Here is a 25,372-nt window from a genome sequence, read left to right as displayed (position 1 = left end):
GAGGAACTTTCCCAAGGTCAAAAAGCTAAATTGCAGAGACAGAACTTGAATGCAGACAGTCTGACTTCAAAGACTGTGCTCTAAACCACTATGCTATGTAAATGGAATTGCTAGGTCAAAGGACATATGCATTAGAATAATAGTACCTAAATTGCTTATTCCCTTACTCCTTCATCAAAACTGGATGTTATTAATCTTTTTTGATAGTTGCCAGTACAGTTGGTGACAAAAACAGCATCTTGTTTTAATTTGCATTCTTTTAAGGGCATGGTTGAACATCTTTTTATATGCGTGTTTGCCACTTGTTTCTTTTTCTTTGAACTGCCTCTTCATATCCTTTTCTAATTTGTCTTTTGGGTCATTGGTGTTTTTCTTGTTAATTTGTTTGAGCTCTTTGGCAATTAAAGAAATTAGTCCTTTGTTGGTCAAAAGTGATATCTTGTTCTATTTTGTCATTTGTATTCTTACTTAATCGAAGGCTAATACCCACAATCAGGTGTGTCACATCTCCATGGAGATAATCTAATCAAGTTTCCAACCTACAGCGTGGAATAGGGATGAAAAGAAACCAGCTGCCTCCACAAGATGGCTCAGGATTAAAGCATGGCTTTTCTGGAGTACATAATCCTTTCAAGCTGGCACAGACTGTAACCAGTGAGCAATAGGAACTCATTGATGAGTTTTATGCAGAGGAGGAATAACATGATTAGATTCTTATTTTAGAATGATCACTCTGGCTACAGAGTGGAGAGTGGGTAGGAAAAGGGCAAAAATGGGAGAAGAAAAATATGTTTTGAGGCTCATGAGATAAAGTGACCCAGATGAAAAATGATAGTTGTCTGTATTAGAAATAGTGACTGTGGAGGTGAAAAGAAGTAGATGAATTTGAGAGATGTTAAAACATTAGAATTGGCATGAATTAACAATTGATTGGATACAAGTGATGAGAGAGAGGTATTAAGAATGCCCTAGGAATCTACTGAGATAGGAAATAGGAAGGAGAAATGGTTTGGAAGGATGGTGAACAGCTCCCAATGTTATGAACTTATTCTGTCCCCTTGGTGCATTAAAATTGATCCATTCTGTATATTAATCCCTCAGGACCTCTGTCCTCCCTTTCTCATTTAATCTAGGGTGTTCCAAGCTAGTTGCTATTGCCCTACACTGGAAACATTTTCATTTGGCAGCTATCTTTGAGGCTGAAAGTGATTCCAGTAGAGTAATGAAAATGTTCAAAATTTGATAACGGAGCTATATGCACATCTATGTGATGATACTGTGAACCAGTGATTTATAATTATAATGGTTTCTTTGCTGTGTGACTCTATCTCAATAAAATAGCATTAAAAACGAGAGACTCAAGATTCATTAAAACATTAAACATAGCATTACCAAATGGCCCTAGGATTCTACCCCTATGTATATATACCCCAAAGAATTAAAAGCACCTGCCCACACAAAATCTTGTACCAAACGTTCACAGTGACATTATTCATAACAGCCCAAAGGTGAAAACAACCCAAATGTCAAAAAAAAAAAGTGATTCTAATAAGAGAAGTTTCAGATAGGCCAAATGGGGGAGAGATTTTTGGTGGAAGAGCTGTAAATTATACCAGAGGCCACAGCCTACTCCACAAAGCAGGCCCGTGGTATCCTAAAGGCAGGTCCTGAATTTCACAGCATGGGCCAGTATAAGATGGAGGAAGGAGAAGTGTGTACCTGAGACTGGTCAGAGGCTAGCACAGACATCAGCAGAATTAGGTAGCATGCCTAACTTGAACAATCTGTCTGCCTTGGCCTAGTATCCCATATGGCAGGCTCTCTTTTTCCCAAAAGGAATGTCACCTTATGGGTCTGGAAAAAAAAACCCTGGGAGACTGAGAGTTATTAGATGAGTTCATCATTGAGACCTTGAAACCAATGCAGTATTTACTGCAGAAAGAAAACAGGCATTCTGAATTCCAAAGGAGGGGGGAGGGCAGCCTGACATCAGAAGAGAGGTATTTGCGTTGCCATGGCAACCATAAGAGTTATACTGTATTGTTTGTACCCAGAATTTAAGAGATTATCCTCGGGCAAAAAAAAAAAGAAAGTGTCTTTCTTCTACTTCAACGTCACCATCTCAGGACACCTGCCACCTTCCTGTGAGGAATTTTTATTTGTTCATTCCTTATATGTCACTTGGGTATTTATTGATTTACTAATCTGCCTTTCTCCTCCATTTCTTTTTCTCCGTCTTTCCTTCCTTCTCTGCATCTGACCAGTACAGCCAGAAGGGGCCATTTATCTTCCCACAGATGGTGCCAGTAAATCAAACTTCTGGCTGGTGTAAAGTGGGGTCCTGGAAAGCCTCACAAATTAGGAGGTGTTCTCCGGGCTGCTTCTCGTCTGCCCCAGGGGAGCAGTGAAGAAAGGAAGGGCATCTGGGGAATGGCTCCCTGTCTAAAAACATGAAAGAAAAATAGGCACTTGTGGAACTACAGAGGTCGTTTCTCCAGCAAAAACCTGTTTTGAGACACTGGGTAACCTTAGCATCCTTCTTCCTGGGCTGGCATAGTCGCAATCTGTGGCCACTAGGCAGGGAGCCCACACAAGTTACGGCCTTAACAGTGTCAGGCCACTATTGGGACTCAGAAAATAGGGGAAAAACTTTTTTGAACCTTTACACAAGCAGTTAGGTATTTCTTCATCACCATATCACAGATGGACAAGCTGAGAAAAGGACTGTATAACTAGCCAGTTAAAAAAAAATAGTGAGTCAAAGAAGGATCTGGAAACAAGACAGTACTTAAAAATTCCTTGGCTCTGCTTAACTCCTCCTCCCATCAATAATACTGGCATCAACTAGCTTTTTCATTCCAAGACCTAATCAGCATCCTGCTTATTAAGCTTTAAAAACTCTTTTCTGTCTTTCCCCATCCTGGCTCAGTAATGTTCAATTTGGAAATCTCTGGTGATTTTAATTTCCTGAAGAGCCTCCTGTCATCTTTTACAGTAAGACTTTTCATTTCACCTCGTTTAAGTATGTTGGCTGGTTTAAAGGCTTAATTGCAATGAAGAAGATTAGGTCCAAATTTGATTAAGCATAAAGAGTAGAACAGCATCCTTTATTTCCTCTGGCTCCAATAATCATTGCATTTGCTTTTTATTTAGAGTGGAAATGTTCAGGTGACCCAAACTGGGGAAAAGAGGTGGGGTAGAAAGAGAGAAAAGGAGATGTTTAGCTGGCCTTTTCTAAAAGTCTGTGACTGTTGCTGCCACAGTCACAGGAGACAAATTGTTTGTAGAGTGATGGTTCTGGAAATGATCTAAGAAGAGCACAAGATGATACAGGCAGCGAGGGAGGAAGGAACGCTTCTAAGCTCTTCCCTCATTTACAAATGGCATCTTTACCTTCACCAGCATGATTGACTTCAAGAACATTCTGGGTTCTCCAAGTCTCTTGGCATGGGTGTAGACAAATCTCCTTTCCTGTTAGTAAAGCTAAGACTATAATCAGCATTTTTCAAAAAGCACTTTATTAGGAAATAAAAGGAAACACAAAACTAAAAAATGACAATGCAAATGCATAGAAGTGAGCAGATTCTAAGATAAAGTATAGTCCCAGATTGGCCCAAATGGCATAGCCTACCACACACCCATATGTGCACACATACACACACATATACACACACAAAGGCACACCTGGTCCTTTCTCCTCCTCAAACTATCTGGGGAAACCTGCCTCAAATCTCTTCTTTATAGGCCTCAAATGTTTCTCTGGTGCATTGTGGTCTTTTTTTTTTAATTAGCAAAAATAACATATATACAAAAAAGCAATAAATTTCAAAGCACACTGCAAATTAATTATACAACAGATTTCAAAGTTTAGTATGGGTTACAGTTCTACAATTTTAGGTTTTTCCTTCTAGCTGCTCCAAGACACTGGAGACTAAAAGAAATATCAATATAATGATTCGCCGGTCATAACCAATTGTTAAATCCTATCTTCTCTGTTATAACTCCACTTTCTTCTTTGATCTTTCTCCAAATATTTAGGGGTATTTGGGCTATGCCCATTCTAAATTTTTCATGTTGGAAAGGGCTGTTGATAATATGGGGTAGGGAGATGGAACTAGATGTTCTAGAGAGGCTGGCCTCTCTGCATTTCCAGACTTATCTGGCCTAGGAACCCATCTGGAGGTTGTAGGCATCTGGAAAGTAATCATAGTGCATGAAACCTTTGAAGAATCTCAAAGAAAACCCTAGGTGTTCTTTAGGGTTGTCAGGAATAGTTTTGGTTGGGGGTTGGCACACTGTGATAAATAGCAATATCTAGCTGAAGCTAGCACAAGAGTAGCCTCCAGGACTTCCGGAGAAGATGGCGGCTTAGTAAGACGCGCGGGTCTTAGTTCCTCCTCCAGAAAAGCAACTAAAGAAACAGAAACAATACGAAACAGCTCCCGGAGTCACGACAGAGACCAAAAAGACAGCATACCCCATTCTGGAACGGCTGAAAGGGCAGGGAGAATCCGCTGCGGTGAGATACCCGAGGGGCGCACGTTTTCCCGGCTGGGGCGGCTGGCGACTGGGGTCCCCTCCACGCACGTGGCTCCCCGGTCTGACTGGGAACGTTGGATAGCGGGGCCCTCCCGTCACGCTTGGCGTCTAAGGCCAGCTGGGCAATTTGGACCGGCACTCCCCCAAGCCGCAGCAGCCAGCGACCCCCACCTCCACGTGCGGTTTCCCGGGCCGACAGACGACTGCCACAAGCGCCACCTACTGGGCAGGAAAAGAAAAACAGAGTCCAGAGATTCCACAGAAAAACCTTTCAACCAGCTGGGTCCCACACCCAGGGAAATCTGATCAAATGCCCAGACACCAGCAGAAAATAATGGATGATGCTCGGAAAATTGGGGATGTGGCCCAGTCAAAGGAACAAACCAATGGTTCAGATGAGATACGGGAGCTGAGACAACTAATGCTGAATATACGAACAGAAATGGAAAAACTCTTCAAAAACCAAATCAATAAATTGAGGGAGGACATGAAGAAGACATGGGCTGAACAAAAAGAAGAAATAGAAAATCTGAAAAAACAAATCACAGAACTTATGGGAGTGAAGGACAAAGAAGAAAAAATGGAAAAAACAATGGATACCTACAATGGTAGATCTAAAGAGACAGAAGCTACAATTAGTGAACTGGAGGATGGAACATCTGAATTCCAAAAAGAAACAGAAACTATAGGGAAAAGAATGGAAAAACTTGAGCAGGGGATCAGGGAACTGAATGACAATATGAAGTGCACAAATATATGTGTTGTGGGTGTCCCAGAAGGAGAAGAGAAGGGAAAAGGAGGAGAAAAACTAATGGAAGAAATTATCGCTGAAAATTTCCCAACTCTTATGAAAGACCTAAATATACAGATCCAAGAAGTGCAGCGCACCCCAAAGAAAATAAACCCAAATAGGCGTTCTCCAAGACATTTACTAGTTAGAATGTCAGAGGTCAAAGAGAAAGAGAGGATCTTGAAAACAGCAAGAGAAAAACAATCTGTCACATACAAGGGAAACCCAATAAGACTATGTGTAGATTTCTCAGCAGAAACCATGGAAGCTAGAAGACAGTGGGATGATATATTTAAATTGCTAAAAGAGGGAAACTGCCAACCAAGACTCCTATATCCAGCAAAGTTGTCCTTCAAAAATGAAGGAGAAATTAAAACATTTATAGACAAAAAGTCACTGAGAGAGTTTGTGACCAAGAGACCAGCTCTGCAAGAAATACTAAAGGGAGCACTGGAGTCAGATGCGAGGGGACAGAAGAGAGAGGTATGGAGTAAAGTGTAGAAAGAAGGAAAATCAGATATGATATATATAATACAAAAGCCAAAATGGTAGAGGAAAATATTATCCAAACAGTAATAACACTAAAAGTTAATGGACTGAATTTCCCAATCAAAAGACATAGAATGGCAGAATGGATTACGACCCAGCAATACCACTGCTAGGTATCTACTCGAAGGACTTAAGGGCAAAGACACAGACGGACATTTGCACACCAGTGTTTATAGCAGCATTATCTACAATTGCAAAGAGATGGAAACAGCCAAAATGTCCATCAACAGAAGAGTGGCTAAACAAACTGTGGCATATACCTACGATGGAATATTATGCAGCTTTAAGACAGACTAAACTTATGAAGCATGTAATAACATGGATGGACCTAGAGAACATTATGCTGAGTGAGTCTAGCCCGGAACTGAAGGACAAATACTGTATGGTCCCACTGATGTGAACCGACATTCGAGAATCAGCTTGGAATATATCATTGGTAACAGAGACCAGCAGAAGTTAGAAACAGGGTAAGATAATGGGTAATTGGAGCTGAAGGGATACAGACTGTGCAACAGGACTAGATACAAAACTCAAAAATGGACAGCACAATAATACCTAAGTGTAATGTAACTAGGTTGGAACACTGAATGAAGTTGCACCTGAAATATGGTTTTTTGTTTGTTTGTGTGTTTGTATCTTTTGTTTTTTTTTCCTTTATATATATATATATTATTAGTATTATTATTTTAATTCTCTTCTCTATATTAACATTCTATATCTTTTTCTGCTGTTTTGCTAGTTCTTTTCCTAAATCGATGCAAATGTACTAAGAAATGATGATCATACATCTGTGATGATACTAAGAATTACTGAGTGCATGTGTAGAATGGAATGATTTCTAAATGTTGTGTTAATTTCTTTTCTTTTTTTTGATTAATAAAAAAATTTAAAAAAACACATTAAAAAAAAAAAAAAAGAGTAGCCTCCAGAATAGCTTCTTGACTGTTTGAATTCTGTCAGCCACTCATACCTTATTTTTTACACTTCTTTCACCCCTTTTGGTCAGGAAGGTATTGTCAATCCCACAGTGCCAGGGCCAGGCTCATCCCTGGGAGTCATCTCCCATGTTGCCAGGGAAACTTTCACCCCTGGATGTCATGTCTGATGTAGTGAGGAAGGTAATGATTTAGCTTGCAGAGTTGGACTTAGAGAGGGAGGCCACATCTGAGCAATAAAAGAGGTTTCCTGAAAGTAACTCTTAGGAATAAACATAAGTCAGCTCAGCTTCCCTGCTACATACATAAGCTTCACAAGAGCAAGCCTCAAGATCAAAGGCTTGGCCTATTGACTTGGGAGTCTCTAATGTTTGAGTCTCTAATATTTACATCAGGGGCTTCCCTGGTGTAAAGTTTAATAGTTCCATATTTTTTCTCCCAGCTCTCAAGAGACATTGCCAATACTTTTTAATTATCTGCTCAACATATTCTGGGATGTATCCGGGCATGACATTAAGTTATACAGAATTACAAGCCCTCATTTCCATTCTGGGTTCCATGTGTTTGTGTTGTTTAAATGATCTATCCAGACAGGTTGAGTTACATTATGTGCTACAGAAATTTTAGATTTTGGACAAAATAAACTTCTCTTTTTTTGGTCTCATAGAGTAGGTGAAGTTCTAGAATACAGACAATGCCTCCCTTACTCCTGTATTCTGATTTACCTTAGTCCCAACCTGAATGGCCTCGTTCTTATCTCTAATTGAAGCCTGATTATTGAAGCCTGATCTCTTTTTCAGTTTCTTTAGTAGTTGTTGTATGTGGTAATACTGACTTTCAGACCTGCAAAACTCCTACTCTGAGTTATAGGTGTCACACTGGTACCCAAAGTTCCAGGGAAATACCAGGTTATACATATATATCACAGCCTCTCAAAATCTCAAAATAACAATTACAGATCTGGACAAAATGTAATTGCTATAAGAGATCACAATCTAGGCCCCAATTTTCTGATCAGTGTTTCCTAAATAAGACTATACAGTATTTTCTCTTTTGTTTCTGGCTTATTTTACATCACATAATGACACCCAGGTTCATTCACATCATTGCATGCCTCACAACTTTGTTCCTTTCTGTAACAGCACAATATTCGACTATATGTATACACCACAGATCACCATTCTACTTTTCAGTAAGTGTTTCCTTCAGCCACCTCAATCTACTGGGGATCATGGATGATGTCCAAAGTCAACAGTTCATATCTCACCTTATCCTCGCTTAGTAGTATATTCATCAACACTATCAATTTTAGACAATTTTCACTGCTCTCGAGAGAAAAATAACTGATAAACACACCCTCACCAAATAGAAAATCCAAACCTCCCCCAGCTCTTGTCCTTACCCCAAATTGTTCACCCTTGTTATTGCTGTGGTCCTGTTAAACATAGCCCATAGCAAGTGTTTTAGTTTGGAAGCTGCCAGAATGCAATATACCACAACTGGAATGGGTTTTAAAAAGGGGAATTTAATAAGTTACAAGTTTATAGTTCTAAGGAAGTGAAAGTATCCAAATTAAGGCCCCAACAAGATTTATCTTCACTTAAGAAAGGCCAATGGGTCATGAACAGCTGTGGGGGTTCCTCACTTTGCTTCTCCAGGGCTGGCTTTCATCTCTTGGCTTCCCTTGGCTCTCTCCAGGTTCTGGCTTGCTTAACATCTCATGGTGATGTCTGCTGCACTCCTAGCATCTCCGTGTCTCTGTTCTCTGAAGCAACTGTTCTCCAAGCGTCTACATCTGCTTTCCCTGTTGGCTCTGAGGATCCTTTCGTTTCTCATGGTTCTGTCATTTCTGGCTCTCTCCAAAATGTTTCCTCTTTTAAAGGATTCCAGTAAACTAATCAAGACCCACCTGGGTCTAATCAAAGGTTAACACCCACAATTGGGTGTGTCACATCTCCATGGAGTAATTTAATGAAAAGATTCCAACCTACATCGTTGAATCAGGGTTAAGAGAAATGGTTGCCCTGATAAGATTGAATCAGGATTAAAACATGGCTTTTATAGGGTACATGATACTTTTAAACTGGCACAGCAAGCAATCATAGTTTTCTCTTTATACCCTGATATCAAAAACACTTTGACAAGATTCAAACCTTTGAAGTAGTTCATGTAAGAACTTATTTATATTTGTAGTATTAATCGGTGGGATATATGGCTCTATACAGTCCATTTCAATCAAGTTCCCCTTTAATATGGCAATATTTCTTATAATGTCACTAATAAACTGCCTTCACTTCTATCCATTCCTTACATTTAAGTTTAACCTCATTAGCTAACCATTCATCCATTTCTAGCTTCTATGTACCTCTGGGTCCCCTATATTCTGTATGTGCTGGTTTGAAGTGATATATATACCCTAGAAAAGCCATGTTTTAATCCTCATCCCATTTTGTAAAGGCAGCTGTTTCTTCTAATCCCTATTCAGTATTGTATGTTTGAAACTATAATTAGATCATCTCCCTGGAGATGTGATGTAATCAAGAGTGGTTGTTAAACTGGATTAGGTGACGACTTGTCTCCACCCATTTGGGTGGGTCTTGATTAGTTTCTGAAGTCCTATAAAAGAGGAAATATTTTGGAGAATGAGAGATTCAGAGAGAGCAGAGAAGAACAGCACAGCCATAAGAAGCAGAGAGCACATAAACCAGAGACCTTTGGAGATGAAGAAGGAAAATGCCTCCCACGGAGCTTCATGAAACAGGAAGCAAGGAGAGAAAGCTAGCAGATGATGCCTTGCTTGTCATGTACCCTTCCAGCTGAGAGAGAAACTGACTGTGTTTACCATGTGCCTTTCCAGAATGAGAGAGAAACCTTGAACATCATCAGCCTTCTTGAACCAAGGTATCTTTCCCTGGATACCTCTGATTGGACATTTCTATAGACTTGTTTTAATTGGACATTTTCCTGGCCTTAGAACTGTAAAGTAGCAACTCATTAAATTCCCCTTTTTAAAAGCCATTCTGATTCTCGTATATTGCATTCCAGCAGCTAGCAAACTAGAACATTATAAGCCTTTGAGTTTACCTTTACCAAGGTCATAAAAGCAAAGTCATGCAGGATCTATCCTTTTGTTTCTGGCTTATTTCCTCAGCATGATGTCCTCAAGTTTCATCCATGTTGTCATATGATTCAGAGAGTCATTTCATCTTACTGCTGCATAATAATGCATAATATGTGTGCCAGTTTGAAAGGATTTATATACCCTAGAAAAGCCAAGCTTTAATCCTAATCAATCTTGTGGGAGTAACAATTTCTCTTAGACTCTATTCAGTACTGTATGTTGGAAACTTGATTAGGTTAACTCCAGGCACACGTGACTCAACCAATTGTGGGTATTAAACTTGATTAGATGGAGACATGCCTCCTATCATTCCACATGGGTCTTGATTAGTTTACTGGAATCCTTTAAAAAAGAAAGCATTTTGGAGAAAGCTTGAGAGTGATGAACAAACCACAAAGTCCACCAGCCAGTGACCTTTGGAGATGAAGGAGAATGTCCCAAGGGGAGCTTCATGAAGCAAGAGGCCTGGAGAGGAAGCTAGTAGATATCTCCATGTTCACCAGGTGCTTTTCCAGCCAAGAGAGAAACTCTGAACTTCATCGGCCTTTCTTGAGTGAAGGTAACCTCTTGTTGGTGCAATAATTGAACATTTTTATACACTTGCTTTAATTGGGACATTTTGTCAGTCCTAGAGCTGTAAACTAGTAACCTATTAAATTTCCCCCTTTTAAAAGCCACTCTAGTTCTGGTATATTACATTCCAGCAGCTAGCAAACTAGAACAGTGTGTTATGTACCACATTTTGTTTGTCCACTCATCTGTTCATGGGAACTTCAGTTGTTTCCATCTTTTTGGCAATTTTGAATAATGCTGTTATGAACATCAGTGTGAAAATGTCTGTTTGTGAACCTGGTTTCAACTCTTCTGAGTATATACTGAGTAGTGGTATTGCTGAGTCACAGACTAATTCAATATTTAGTTTTCTAAGGAACCGCCAATAGATACAACCACCTATAGATGTAAAAATCCTCAACAAAATACTTTGCAAATTGAATCCAACAGCACATTAAAAGAATTATACACCACAACCAAGTGGGATTTATCCCAGATATGCAAGGCTGTTTCAACATAAGAAAATCAATTAATGTAATACACCACATCAACAAATCAAGGCAGAAAAACTATATGATCATCTCAATTGATGCAGAAAAGGTATTTGACAAAATTCAACATCCTTTCTTGATGAAAGCACTTCAAAGGATAGGAATAGAAGGGAACTTCCTCAACATGATAAAGAGAGTATATGAAAAACCCACATCTAACATCATCTTAAATGGGGAAAGACTGAAAGCTTCCTCTCTAATATCAGGAACAAGACAAGGATGCCCATTGTCACCATTGTTATTTAACATTGTGCTGGAAGTTCTGGCCAGAGCAATAAGACAAGAAAAACAAATAAACAGCATACAAATTGGAAAGGAAGAAGTAAAACTCATCTCACTGTTTGCAGATGACATGCTATATGTCAAAAATCCAGAAAAATCTACAGAAAATCTACTAGAGCTAATAAATGAGTACAGCAAACTGACAGGGTACAAGATCAACACCCAAAAATCATCAGTGTTTCTATACATTAGCGATGAGCAATCTGAGGAGGAAATCAAGAAAAAATTCCATTTACAATAGGAACCAAAGAATCAAATATTTAGGAATAAATTTAACTAAGGATATGAAAGATTTATATACAAAAAAATATAAGAAATTACTAAAAGAAATCATGAAAGACCTAAATAAATGGAAGGGCATAATTTGTTCATTGACTGGAAGATTAAATATAATTAAGATGTCAATTCTACCCAAATTGATTTATAGATTCAATGAAATACCTATTAAAATCCCAACAACTTACTTTGCAGAAATAGAAAAACCAATAAACAAATTTGTTTGGAAGAGCACAGTGTCCCAAATTGCTAAAAATATCTTGACAAATAAAAATGAAGTGGGAGGTCTCACACTATCTGACTTTAAAGCATATTACAAAGCTACAGTGGTCAAAACAGCATGGTACTGGCATAAATACAGATATGCTGACAAATGGAGTCACATTGAGGGTTCAGAAATAGGTCTTCTGTCTATGGACAATTGTTCTTTGATAAGACAGTCAAGCCAACCCACCTGGGACAGAGCAACCTCTTCAATAAATGGTGCTTGGAGAACTGGATAACCCTAAACAAAAGAATGAAAGAGGATCCATATCTCACACCCTATACAAAAATTAACTCAAAATTTATCAAAGACCTAATCATTAGAGCTAAGTTCTAAAACTTTTAGAAGAAAATGTAGGGAAATATAAATCTTGTAGCTGGAGGCAGTTTCCTAGACCTTACACCCAAAGCATGAGCATTGAAAAAAAATAGATAAATGGAATCTCCTCAAAATTAAACACTTTTGTGCATCAAAGAAGTTTGTCAAGAAAGTAAAAAGGCTAAACCCATGCAAATGTACTAAGAAATGATGATCATGCATCTATGTGAGGATGTTAAGAATTACTGATTGCATATGTAGAATGGTATGATTTCTAAATGTTGGGTTAATTTCTTTTTTTCCGTTAATTAAAAAAAAAAAAAGAGAAGGGGTAATTGGAGCTGAAGGGATACAGACTGTACAACGGGACTGGATATAAAAACTCAGAAATGGACAGCACAATACTACCCAATTGTAATGCAATTATGTTAAAACACTGAATGAAGCTGCATGTGAGGTATAGGTTTTTTGTTTTTTTGTTTTTTTTTCTTTCTATTATTGTTCTAATTCTTATTCTGTTGTCTTTTTATTTCTTTTTCTAAATCGATGCAAATGTACTAAGAAATGATGAATATGCAACTATGTGATGTTATTAAGAATTACTGATTGTACATGTAGAATGGAATGATTTCTAATTGTTTTGTTAATTCTTTTTTTAATTAATAAAAAAAAAGAAAGTAAAAAGGCAGCCTACACAATGGGAGAAACCACAAATCAAATAAAGGTTTAGTATCCAGGATATATAAAGAGATTCTTCAACTCAAAACAAAAAAACAAACAACTTAATTAAAAATGGGCAGAAGGCATGTACAGACAGTTCTCAGAAGAAGAAATACAAATGACTAAAAGGCAAATGAAAAGATACTCAACTTCACTGGCTATTAGGGAAACACAAATCAAAACAACCATGAGGCTGGCAGTAATAAAACCATGATACGAGTCTGAAGGACACTGAAGTTGTTAAGGTCCCTGAAAAAGGCTACAGCACATTGTATCTTGTTCTCCCTAGTGTCACATTTATTTATCTATTTAGGAAAAAAAAACCTTGAAGTATCATCTCACATCCATTAGAATGACCATTGGAAAAAAAAAAACTACAGAAAATGACAAGTGCTGGAGAGGATGTGGAGAAAAAGGCACACTTACCCACTGTTGTGGGAATGGTAAGTGGTACAACTGCTGTGGAAGGAAGTTTGGTGGTCCCTCCAGAAGCTAAGTATAGAATTGCTATATGATACAATAATCCTGTTTACGAGGTATATACTCAGAGGACTTGAGTACAAGGGCACAAATGGACATTTTCACACTGATATTTTTAGCAGCATTATTTATAATTGCCGAGAGATGGAAACAGCTCAAATTTCCATCAATGGAGGAGTGGCTAAACAAGCTGTGGTATATATATATACAATGGAATATTATGCAGGTGTAAAACAGAATAAAGTCAGGAAGCATGTAGAAACATTGATGAACCTTGAGGACATTATGGTGAATGAAATTAGCCAGAAACAAAAGGACAAATATTGCATGGTCTCAGTAATATGAACTAACATTAATGAGTGAAATTTGAAAGCTGAAGTTAAGAACACAGATTATCAAGAGATAGAAATAGGGTAGAGATTAGGCATTTGGTGCTGAAGAAATACAGACTGTGCAACAGGACTGACTGTAAAAAATCAGAAATGGATAGCACAATACTACCTGATGGTAGCACAATAATACATGTACCCTGAATGAAGCTGAATGTGAGTATGATTGAGGGAGAAGGGCTCGGGGCATGTTTGAAACCAGAAGGAAAGATAGAGCATAAAGACTGACATGGTATAATTTAGGAATGCCTAGAGTGGACAATGATGGTGAGTAGATGTGCAAATAAAACATGTTTCTGCATAAGGGAGAACAAATGAATATCAACATTGCAAGGTGTTGAAAATGGATGGTATACAGGAAAAAGTAGAATCAATACAAGCTAGGGTCTATAATCAACAGTAACATTGTAATATGCTTCAACTGAATGCAACAAAGACATTATGCCAAAATTAAATGTCAACTAGAGGGTGGCATGGGGAAGGGGTATGGGTTCTCTCTGGAAGAAAAGGAAATGTATTCATATAGATTATGGTGGTGAAGGCATGTCTATTCACTGAGGTTGGATTGTATGATGTGCAAGTAAAACTTTAGAACTGAACAGAGAGAAACAAGTGCTAGAGTAAATGCTGAGAAAGAGATGTACCTATTCACTGCCAATAGGGAAGCTGAGAGGTGTAGCCTCTCTGGAGGGCAGTGTAGTGGTTCCATAGGAGGCTAGGCATGGGGTTGCCATATGATCCTACAGCCCCATTGCTAGATATATACATGGAGACACAAGTGAACATTTGCACATTGGTGTTTATGGGGCAGTATTCATGATTCAGAATGGATGGAGGTGACTTAAGGGTACAGTGACTGTGGGAAGGAAGGGGGAATTGTGTATACATACAATGGACTACTGAGTGACCTCAAGGAGGAATGAAGTTGTGAGGCATGCAACTAGGTATATGAACCTTAAGGACTGCATGCTGAATGAAATGTCAGGAACAAAAAGACAAATATCATCATGCCTCATTCATATGGACTAAGTATAATATAACAACTCTGTGAATCGAAGTCACGAGCATGGGTGAGGCCTTTTGTAAAATGTCCTAGGTTGTAAGCTCTTGCAGCAGTCATATGTATTCAGGAGTTGTAACTGTTATTTCTAAATTCTGAGATACTGAGCAGTTTGTATATATCCTGATCACTCCCAGAAACTGTGGGTATTTATGTGAAACCTGAGACTCAGAGTTAGAGCTCTGAGGCTATGAAAATCAGCAGTACCCCATACTGGAACTGTTTAAAAGGTTGAAAAAGAGATCAGAGTTCAACTAGAGATATGAATGAAGCTGATCTGGATAAGACTAAGGTAAATCTGAATACAGGTTAAAGGATGATATTATTCATATTTTAAAACTTCAACTTCTGTGTGAGACCAAAAGGAGAAAAGTTTATTTGGTGCAAAATTTATATTTTGGGTAGCACATTACCCAATTTAAGTTGTATGATCAGTATAGTTGAACACCATAAGTACATGGAATCTTGAATAGGGTGTAAGATATTGTTGGTTTGTCAATGTTAGGTGATGTCCCAATATATCCCTGAGTAATTTGGACAATGAATAAAAAATATTTGCAGAGTCACCTTGGGGGACTGGGGAGAAAGAAGGAAAATTCTATTTGCCCATCTAGGGAATTCTTGATATTCTCACAAGCAGTGGGGACAACCAAATCAATAAGCTGAGCCCTCAATCAAACATATTCCTTCAAAGGATAGGCTAAGCCTGCTTATAATTATGAGAACCTCTTTCATTGCTCAGATGTGGCCTCTCCCTCTAAGCCAACTCAGCAGGTGAACTCACTGCCCTGCCCCCTTACATGGGACATGATTCCCAGCATTGTAAATCTCCATGGCAATGAGGGACCTGACTCCCAGTATGAGGCAAGACCCAGGATCAGGGGATTGAGAAAGCCCTCTTGACAAAAGGGGGAAGAGAGAAAGTGAGACAAAATAACATTTCAGTGGCTGAGATATGTCAGAGTCAATAGATTATGCTGGTGGTTATTCTTAGGCATTATATAAATATTCCTTTTTAGTTTATGGTGAATTTGGGGTGGCTGAAGGAAGTACCTGAAACTGTTCAGCTGTGTTTCATTAGCTTTGATTCTTTTCTTTTTTTAAATTTATTAAATGTAACAACATACAAACATAAACATTCTTACCATATGATCATTCTATTCTTGATATATAATCAATAACTCAATATTATCACATAGTTGTATATTCATCATCATGATCATTTATTAGAACATTTGCACCAATTCAGAAAAAGAAATAAAAAGAAAACAGAAAAAAATTCATGCATACCATACCCCTTACCCCTCCCTTTCATTGATTACTAGCATTTCAATCTACTAAATTTATTTTAACATTTGTTCCCCCTATTATTTATTTATTTTTAATGCATATGTTTTACTCGTCTGTCAATAAAGTAGATAAAAGGAGCATCAGACACAAGGTGTTCACAATCATACAGTCACATTGTGAAAGCTATATCATTATATAATCATCTTCAAGAAACATGGCTACTGGAATATAGCTCTACATTTTCAGGCAGTTCCCTCGAGTCACTCCAATATACCATCATCTTAACACCTTAAGTAAAAAGGTGATATCTATTTGATGCATAAGAATAACCTCCAGGATAACCTCTCGACTCTGTTTGGAATCTCTCAGCCATTGACGCTTTATTTTGTCTCATTTCTTTCTTGCCCATTTCGGTCAAGACGATTTTCTCAATCTCCTGGTGCTGAGTCCCAGCTCATTCTAGGATTTCTGTCCCACATTGCCAGGAAGGTCCACACCCCTGTAAGTCATGTCCCATGTAGCCAGTGGGAGGACAGTGAGATTCCTTGTTGTGTTGGCTGAGAGAGAGAGGCCACATCTGAGCAACAAAAGAGGGTCACTTGGTAGTGACTCTTAGGCCTAATTTTAAGTAGGCTTGACCTATCCTTTGAGGGGTTAAGTTTCATATGAACAAACCCCAAGACAGGGGGCTCAGCCTATAGATTTGGTTATCCACACTGCTTGTGAGAATATCAAGAATTCAACTTACGGAGGTTGAATTTTCCCCCTTTCTCACCATTCCCCAACGGGGACTTTGCAAATACTTTTCCACTCACTGATCAAATCACTCTGGGATTCATTGGGGCATCCCTCTGGACAAACCCACAAAATCTCATGCCCTAGCCAAGGTTCCATGTACTACCGTGTTCAATTAAGCTGTCCACATAAGTTATGTTGACTAGGCAATGCACTAGTCAAAATATAAATTTTGTATCAAATAAACATTTTTTTGCTCTAAACTCACACATAAGCTAAAATTTTAGAATATTAATTACTATCTATTTTCAACATCCAGCAGGACTGACATTCCTTTATTCTTCCTCATGCAAAAACATTTTTAAATTTGTACATTTAGTCACTATCATTATACATTCCAGGCATTCCTAGATTATGCCATCTCAGTCTTCATCATCTCTCTTTTCTTCTGATTTCATTTGTGCCCCCAGGCCTCCTCCTGTCATTCTCACATTCAGCTTCATTCAGTGTTCTAACATTATTGTATTACAGTTAGGTAGTATTGTGCTATCCATTTCTGAAATTTTGCAATCAGTCCTGTTGCACATTCTATATCTCTTCAGCTCCAATTATCCAATATCTACTCTATTTCTATCTCCTGATTGTTTCTGTTACAACTGAAATTCTCCAAGTTCATTCACTAATGTCAGTTCATATCAGTGAGACCATACAGTACTTGTCCTTTTGTTTTTGGCTAATCTCACTCAGCATAATGTCCTTAAGGTCCAACCATGTGGTTACACACTTCATAACTTTATTCTGTCTTACACCTGCATGATATTCCATTGTATGTATATACCACAGCTTCTTTAGCCACTCATCTGTTGATGGACATTTTGGCTGTTTCCATCTCTTGGCAATTGTAAATAATGCTGCTATAAACATTGGTGTGCAAATGTCCATTTGTGCCCTTGCCCTCATGTCCTCTGAGTAGATACCTAGCAATGGCATTGCCAGATCATATGTCAATTCTCTACTTCCTGAGGAACCACCAAACTGCCTTCCACAGTGGTTGTACCATTTGACATTCCCACCAACAGCCTTGTCATTTTCTGTTTTATTGATAATGGCCATTCTGGTGGATGTGAGATGATACCTCATTGTGGTTTTGATTTGCATTTCCCTAATAGCCAGGGAATTCATGTGCATTTTGGCCATTTGTATTTCCTCTTCTGAGAAGTGTCTCTTCATATCTTTTGTCCATTTTGTAATTGGGTTGTCTGTCTTTTTGTTTTTGAGTTGAACAATCTCTTTATATATTCTGGATGCTAGACTTTTATCTGATATATCATTTCCAAATATTGTCTCCCATCATGCAGGCTGTTTTTTTACTTTCTTGACAAAGTTCATTGATGCACAAAAGTGTTTAATTTTAGACGTTCCCGTTTCTTTCTTTCTTTAATGCTCATACTTTGGGTGTAAGGTCTAGGAAACTGCTTCCTATTATAAGATTTATAAGATATTTCCCTACATTTTCTACTAAAAGTTTTATGGTCTTATATCTAATGCTTAGGTCTTTGATCCATTTTGAGCTAATTTTTGTATAGCACGTGAGATATGGATCCTCTTTCATTCTTTTGCATGTGGATATCCAGTTCTCTAAGCACCATTTATTGAAGAAATCACTAGCCTTGATTCTTGAAGATGATTAAGATATAACTTTTCCAATGTGATTGTGAAAACTGTTTCTGATGCTCCTTTTATCCATCATATGGACAGATGAGCAAAAAAAGAATAAAAGATAAATAAGTAATAGGGGGATAAAGTGTAAAATAATTTGGGTAGATGGAAATACTAGTGGTCAATGAGAGTGAGAGGTAAGGGATATGGGATGCATGAGTTTTTCTTTTTCCTTTTTTTTTTTTCCTTTTTCTGGGGTGATGCAAATGTTCCAAAAATGATCATGGTGATAAATACACAACTATCTAATGATATTGTAAGCCATTGATTGTACATCATGCATTGACTGTATGTTTGTCATTTCTCTATAAAAATACTTTTTAAAAAGAAGCATTGTCATATATTTCTCAGGATATTCCAAGTATGGTGTTCTAGATTGCTAGCTGCTGGAATGCAATATACCAGAAACAGAATGGCTTTTATAAGGGGGAACTTATTAAGTTACAAGTTTATAGTTCTTAGACTGGAAAACGTCCCAATTAAAGCAAGTCTCTAAAAAATGTCCAAATTAAGGAACCAACCAAAGGTTACCTTCACTCAAGAAAGGTTGATGAAGTTCAGGGCTTCTCTCTCAACTGGAAGGGCACATGGTGAACATAGCAATGTCTGCTAGCTTTCTCTCCAGGTTTCTTATTTCATGAAGCTCCCCCAGGGGCATATTCCTTCTTTACCTCCAAAGGTCTCTAGCTGAGTGGGCTCTCCTGGTTCTCATGGCTCTTGGGTCGCTCCAAAATGCTTCCTCTTTTAAAGGATTCCAGTAAACTAATCAAGCCCCATCTGGAATGGGTGGAGTCACACCTCCCTCTAATTAAATGTTAATCCCCACAATTCCGTGAGCCACATATCCGTGGAGATAATCTAATCAAGTTCCCAACCTATAGTGCTGGATAAGGATTAAAAGAAATGGCTGACTCAGCATGATGGATCAGGATTAAAACATGGCTTTTCTAGGGCACATAATCCTTTCAAACTGGCACATACGGTATCATGTAGTCTGCAAATAATGGAAGTTTTACTTCTTCCTTTCTGATTTTTATGCTTTTTATTTCATTTTCATGCCTGATTGCTCTAGCTAGAATTTCTAGCACAGTGTTGAATAATAGTGGTGACAGAGGGCATCCTTGTTTCATTCCCAATCTTAGGGGAAGGCTTTCAGCCTCTCACTATTGGGTATGATGCTGGCTATTGGTTTTTTATATATGTCCTTTATGATATTGAGAAACCCAATAACATATTAAAAGAATTATACACCATGTCCAAGTGGGTTTTATACTGAGAATCAAGGATGAAAATAAATCAGTGCAATACAGCACATTAACAACTTGAAAAGGAAAATTTGGATAGTCATCTTGATTAATGCTGAAAAAGGATTATGCAAAGTTCAACATCCTTTTCTGATAGAAAATACTTCAAAAGAAAGGAATCAAAGGAAACTCCTCAATATCATAAAGGGTAGGGTGCAGGAAGGTGTGATATGGGTCAGGGGGTGATGCATGCATGTGCGAGTCACAGGGAGGTGTGGGGGCATGAGGCCTGGATGCACAAGTGCAGAGTGGCAGGGGGCATGTGTGTGTGTGCATGCTGATTGGTTGGCAGGCTGGGGAATGGATGTGCACGAGAACACTTGCCAGGTTGGGGGAATGAGGCACAAGTGCATGGGTGGGGAGACGGGTCAAGTGTGCCAGGGTAGAGGGAGCAGGACATGGGTACATGGATTCAGGGCTGGGAAGGGCATGGGTGTGTGCATGTGTGTGGTGAGGACACATGGATCCCAGAGGGGGTTGGGGTATAGGTGCTTAGGATGCTGTGGGACAGGGCTTGGGTGCATGGGGCATGGGGGCTCAGTGCATCACAAGGAGGGGTTCAGCATGCATGGGTGTGTCTCATTCAAAGAATGCAGCTTGGCTTACTTCCTATCCCCACCTCTTTATCCATGCATTTCAGGACTCTGGGCCTCCATTTGTAAAGGGGCATGTTAGGCTCTTTGCACTAGCTGGATGGTCTCCAGTTCTCTGCAACTCAATTCCTCAACTTTTTCATCCAGGTCCTCTCTATGTAATATAGAAGACCCTCTCAGGTCATTTGCACCCTGGGATCACTGTCTCAGTTATTTTTCTGTCAATTCTCTAACTGTTCCTTGGAGCAGGGGTGAACTCAGCCTATCCTATTCTGCCATCTTCTTGGAAGTCCTCTGCATTGTTGTCTTGACTATCTCCTCTGGTACATTCTTTATCCCTCCATTTTCTAATGATCTCAATGAATTTTTATCTCTTTCTAGTAGACTGTAAAGCTCCTCAAAGGTAGGGACTAATCACAATCATCTTGGTATCCACAGTGTTTGCCTGGCATGTGAAATTATCCACAAATGATTGTGGAACTGAAGTGAATCAGATCAGACCCTAGTAACCTAAAATCATGTCTATCATTGGAAAGAAGCTCTTGTAAAAGCAGGGTTCTGGGCATAGCAATGCTTTACCTCCTAAGCTTAGGTCTGTTTGACCCTGCATAAGCATACTTTGGCAATTTAAAAGAATACTAGCTTATAATTGTATAGGGCTTTACTTTTCAAAACATGCTTGCACACAATATCTCATTTGATTTTTCTAACAAACTTGTAAAGAAATGAGACCCAAAGAGGTTAAGTAAGTAGCCCAAGGTCACAGAGCTATATAATGGTAGAGTTAGGACTAGATTCATGTTTTCTGATGTTTAATCCAGTATTCCTTCTAGTTTGGCATACTGCCTCCCCAAGGAGGCCATTTTTTATCATGTCATCAGTGAACTCAGAGAACAATTCTAAAGCTTTCCTCCCACCATCCTTTAAGTCTTCCAGCCACCCAGGGAGAGTTCCCAGTGGTCATCTGTGGGCAAGCAATTAGCAGAACCTTCCCAAATTAGAACCATATGACATGAGACCCAATCCTATTCCCAGGAATATATCCTAATGACTCATTCCAATTTAAAATAACTTTTAGAAAGATGTGCTGGCCAAAGGTGTTTTGTTCCAACAAAACACATTTGTGCACAGAAATCAGAAGCAAGTTGGAAATCTGCTACTTCTGAATTAACTGGACAGGTGAACAAAGACATACACATAAAGATGTTCACCACAACTAAGTTACAATGGGAAAACATTTGGAAACTACCTAATATCCAACAATAGTGGATAAGATTTTTAAAAAAATTAAGGTGTATCTGTACTCTGGACTGTCATGAAGCCAATAAAACCAGAGATGTAGAATTGTATTTATTGACATGAAAAGATATTCATGACAATGTGAAGTTAAAAAAAAAACTAGGCACAAATCAGCGTTATAGTATAATATTTTTATAAAATGCTATATTACATAAGTGAGTGTGTATGAACAGAAAACAACCTGGAAGGAGATTTTTTTAAATAGTGCTGAAAAGTGTGACCTTGACATTGGCGGAATATGTGATCATCATTTTTGCTTATATGTATTTTTTTGCAGTAAATATACATTGCTTTTGCCTTAAGAAAATATATAATGCATGGTTTGGAAAGAAAGAACTGAATGCCAACCCTGAAATTTATGGTCAACTTATTTTTTTTTAATATTTTTATTGAGATATCTCCATACACCACACCATCTGTGGAGAGCCGCCTCCCGGGTCTGGCCTAGTGGACACGCTGCGGCCTGCTCTAGAGTTCCCCCCCGCCCATCGAGTGAGTCAAGATGGCGCCCGCATCCTGTTTCCGCGTATGACGCACGCGCCCACCAACCCTATCTTCCAATCACCTCTGTATGCGTGGCACTAACCTATTGGGTTTGGGCACAGTATATAAGAGGTTACCCGGACAGGGTGGGGGGAGACGACCCATAGGGAGCCGTACCTGACGGCCGCATAGAGGTTGTTCCCCCGCGGGGTATTCTGTCCCGCGCGGAATTTGTAACAGAGCTTGCAAGCTTAGCTCCAGTAAAGGTCTGTGCTCACAACTGCAGCGTGTCTCGAACCCGTGTCTGTCACTTGAGTCGGTTTGTCTGCGTCTGTCTCTCTCTCCCTCCTGTTCCCTCCACCGGCCGGGGACCAGAAGCTGAGCGAGACGGCGCCGGACAAGTGGTGGCCCGTACGGGGACCCTCCTCTCTCGACACCTCTTCTGCAAGGAGAGCCGTACTGTCTCTTCTTGAACTGAGAAGGACGTGCATCCTGAGCTCGCAGCGGACTTCCCGCGCCTGATCACCGCGAGAAGGTGAGTACTTCTTATTACGTGAGAGTTAAGGCCCGCGGGCTTTCAGGTAGCCCCGGGGACTCGGAAGAGCTCTCCGAGTGATTAAAGTACAGTGCCGACTGCAAACATGGGGCAGTCCGGAAGTTTACCTTTGTTAGCTCCCTTAAAGACCCTTTTAGCGGACGGCTCCTGTGAAAGTGAGCCGCCCACTTGTAAGCCGCCAGAGTCTGGCGCTAGTTCAGACGACTCTGACTCAGAGTCAGATGGTGACGAGGCCGAGAGTGCAGGCGCACCTCTGCTGATCGATCTGGGGGGGCTCCCGGTCTCGCCCCCGCTGCCCTCCGCCCCGCCCGCGCCTACCGCTGCGCCCCTAGAGACGCGGCGCCTTCCGGTGGATGGTAGGCAAGGGCTCCCTCGAGTGGCAGCATCAGGTAATTCCGTCTGCCCTCCATTGCGAGATCCGGAGCCCCCTGCAGGCTGGTCATGGGAAGGGCAGTTACAGCCGTACCCCCCGCCTGCGTACGCGAGCCCTCGAGACCTTACGTCACCAAGTGATGGAGGGAGACATTTCTGGAAATGGAACCCCTTTTCAGCCTTTAGACCTTTCGGTATGATGGGTGGTTACCAGCCGCTTAAGCCAGAACCAGTCTCAGAGACGTACCCGGTTATTATCAATCCCCAAGGTAATAACCAGTATGAGCCATATGATTACAAAGTTTTAAGGGAATTGAGGCAAGCTGTCCATCAGTATGGCCCCAATGCTCCTTTTACCTTGAATATGGTTGAAAACCTTTCCACCCTGAATCATACGCCCGCAGATATATATCAGCTGGCCCGTGCTTGCTTGCCCCAGGGCCGATACATAGATTGGAAAGCATGGTTCGAAGAGTTAGCGGAGGAGCAAGCTGCGAAAAACGCAGCGGGGAGACATGGCGGATGGAATGCAGATATGCTATTGGGGAAAGGTGCCCACTCCCAGAATCAAACAGGGTTCCCTCAAGAAGTCTACGCCCAGATTTTCCGTTGTTTCGTAGGAGCCTGGAAAAAGCTGACAGGTGAGGGAGAGGCTCAAGCCTCACTCAGCAACATACATCAGGGCCCCACAGAACCCTTCGTGGATTTTGTAGCCAAAATGCAAACTGCGGCTGAGAGAATTTTCTCAGATCCAGGAGTGGCAGAGACTGTAGTTAAACAAATGATATTTGAGCAGTGCAACAAGGAATGTAAAGTTATCCTAGCACAAAACAGAGGAAAAAACCTGACGGAATGGGTTCGGCTCTGCAGAGATGCTGGTAGCCCGTTAACTAATGCAGGTCTAGCTGCCATGCTAGCCAGCTCCTTACAAGTAGCTGCAAAGAAATCCAAAGACCTAGGAACAAAGCCAAGAGGATGTTATCATTGTGGCCAGTTGGGACACATTAAGAGAAACTGTCCCAATAAAGGCCAACCACCTGCCACTCAACAGTTTGGTAGACCATATGCGGCAACCAGGCTATGTGGCCGTTGCCACAAGGGACCCCATCGCGCAGAAGACTGTAGGTCAGCCTTCAATGCGCAGGGTGTGCGCCTTTCTGGCCGTCCTGAACAGGACCCAAAAAACGGGCAGAGGGGGTCCACCCTTTCGGTGGACCCCCCTGCATGCCATCCGGCGACACAACACCCGTCCAAATTCGCGCATCCCCTGGATCAGCAGGACTGGACCTCTGTGCCACCTCCAGACTCGTACTGACCCCCTCCATGGGTGTCCAGTTGATAGGGACCTCCTTTAAAGGGCCCTTACCAACGAAGACTGTTGGGCTCATAATAGGGAGGGCATCCACAGCCCTGAAAGGACTAACAGTCATACCAGGCATTGTAGATTCAGATTTCACAGGTTACGCCCAAATTATGGTACAATCTCAGCAAGGTACTCTGGTCATTGCAAAAGGTGATAAGCTGGCACAGCTCTTGCTCTTACCCAGCTTACATACATTCTTTCCGAGTAGACCCAGACAGAGAAGAGATAAGGGATTTGGGTCTTCTGGAGAAGTTTTTGAGGGCCTCCATATGTCTCTGGAGTCTCGACCCATGCTGACTATTAAGGTACAAGGCAGATCCTTCCTGGGCCTGCTAGATACCGGGGCTGATCGATCAATTATAAGACAACAAGACTGGCCCTCCACCTGGCCGACGTGCAAGGCGGAGGACACCATTAGAGGAATAGGCCAGGTCTCAGCACCCATGCTGAGTGCCACTGCCCTCCACTGGGCAGATGAGGAAGGACATCAAGGTAGTTTTCAGCCTTATGTATTAGCCCTGCCCGTTTCCCTGTGGGGAAGAGACATTCTAACCCAGATGGACGTTACCTTGACCAGTGGCTGCTCTCCAACTTCTAAGCGCTTGTTAAAAGGAATGGGATATGTCCCCGGCAAAGGCTTAGGAGCCTCATTGCACGGGCGCGCAAGGCCTATACAAGCTGTCTCCAATTCTGACAGACGAGGCCTGGGTTTTTCCTAGGGGCCACTGAGGAGAGATTCCCACCCACACCTATAAAACTAAGGTGGAAAACTAAGACTCCAGTCTGGGTGCCTCAGTGGCCCTTATCACAGGAAAAACTCTCAGCATTACA

The 25,372-nt window shown here is 40.4% G+C and overlaps 1 long non-coding RNA gene across 1 annotated transcript in view; it reads left to right on the top strand.

Moving 5' to 3' along the window:
- Positions 1-2,069: 2,069 nt before the first annotated feature.
- The window catches only part of LOC143670317 (uncharacterized), an 84,814-nt gene continuing 61,511 nt past the window's right edge, over positions 2,070-25,372 (top strand). The window contains exons 1-2 of the long non-coding RNA XR_013169324.1: positions 2,070-2,144; positions 2,930-2,994. This is a non-coding gene — a long non-coding RNA (uncharacterized LOC143670317). The remainder of the gene's footprint in view (positions 2,145-2,929; positions 2,995-25,372) is intronic.

This window comes from Tamandua tetradactyla, chromosome X, assembly GCF_023851605.1.
Source record: "Tamandua tetradactyla isolate mTamTet1 chromosome X, mTamTet1.pri, whole genome shotgun sequence".
NCBI lineage: Eukaryota > Metazoa > Chordata > Mammalia > Pilosa > Myrmecophagidae > Tamandua > Tamandua tetradactyla.
Note: the sequence above shows the minus strand (reverse complement) of the source record. Positions and strands in the feature narration are given on the sequence as shown.